This window comes from Octodon degus, unplaced genomic scaffold, assembly GCF_000260255.1.
Source record: "Octodon degus isolate 3935 unplaced genomic scaffold, OctDeg1.0 scaffold00122, whole genome shotgun sequence".
In the NCBI taxonomy this organism is placed as follows: domain Eukaryota; kingdom Metazoa; phylum Chordata; class Mammalia; order Rodentia; family Octodontidae; genus Octodon; species Octodon degus.
Genome location: NW_004524698.1, coordinates 2,924,602 through 2,925,887, shown reverse-complemented (window position 1 = coordinate 2,925,887; position 1,286 = coordinate 2,924,602). Strand labels below are relative to the sequence as shown.

General features: G+C 43.8%; 1 protein-coding gene across 1 annotated transcript in view; it reads right to left on the bottom strand.

The window, feature by feature from the left end:
- Siah3 (siah E3 ubiquitin protein ligase family member 3) overlaps window positions 1-1,286 on the bottom strand; it is a 66,559-nt gene that overhangs the window by 29,054 nt on the left and 36,219 nt on the right. The gene's annotated exons all lie outside the window — the stretch shown is intronic.

Below are 1,286 nucleotides of genomic sequence, written 5' to 3'. Positions count from 1 at the left end.
GCTAAGCTTGTTCTAAGCAGGTGCTTTAGACCACTGAGCCATCTCACCAGCCCCAAAAATATTATTTTTAAAATAAGCATTTGAAGAAGAGACATAAAATAAAATGAAGGCACAGCCTAACAACGTTAAGGGATATTAGATACCATCACACAGCTAACATCCTGGAACCTTAGCTCCACCTTTCCTTCAGAGCTATTGGGGAGCAGGTGATCCTCAAGTGCCTTTTGACCCACCTAAGAAGGTGAGAGGTGGTAGTCCAGCCCCATCTGAAGCCCCCACCCTCAGGTGCTGGCTAGTTGGCTCAGTGGATGGATGAACTTCCATTTAGCACCACTGCCTGGGTAAGAAATCATCTGTACCAAGAGCTCACGGATATCTTCACTCTTGTGTGTGTTGTCAGGCTGATATACTGCTGCTGTAAACCACTCTGGATACTTAAAATCGAGGAGGCATTTTTCAAACTCTGATTGGGGTTGCTCAAACTCTGTTACCAGTTGCTTACGTTTGGTAGCTTAGACATAAAGGTACTGATGTGTCCTGGAATCAGAGCAAATCACCCTCTGGAAATAGAAAACTTATAGGGACAACGCAGGACTGAACTTTTAGCTCAGTGTATTTGCCTGGGGCTGGTTTGTTTCTCTACTTGTGGGTCTGGAGTCAAGGGCCAAACCCCACAGAAAAAAATGCGCTGCTGTCTTCGGCAGACCAATGGCAATTTAAAATTAGTACGCTACAAGAATGTTTAATCTGAACAAATTCTACACTAAAATTTGATTGCAGTGTCACTGCCAATCAGTTACAGGCAGCTCTGGAGACGGTGAGACAAAATTGCCCTGGTCCCCTGATTCACCGGTCTTACTTTTCCTTGGAGTGAAGGTGGGTATGCACTGTGCATGGAAGGGCTTGCACAGTCTTTTAAGAATTCCAGAACAAAGTCAAAGAACAAAGAGCTCGGACATCTTGTATATGCGTATCTATTGGTATACGCATATCTTCCACAGGAATGTGGCTGAAGGATTTCTTGGTAAGCCTGAGAGGCAAAATGAGAGAATGAGTTTGGAAACCTGGGTTTCAGTCCCGGTGGAACTATGCAAATTAGGGAAGTTATTTAACCTCTCTGAGTTTCAAGTCTAAAGTTAAAATAACAACAGAACTTCTGAACAGGGTGATTATCAAGAATTAAGAATTTCATGTAAAATCTTGGCATACTCCTGGGAATATAGTAGTGGTAATCATATGGTGGTTGGTGAGGAAGAGGAGGAGGAGGAGGAGGACGAGGAGGAGGA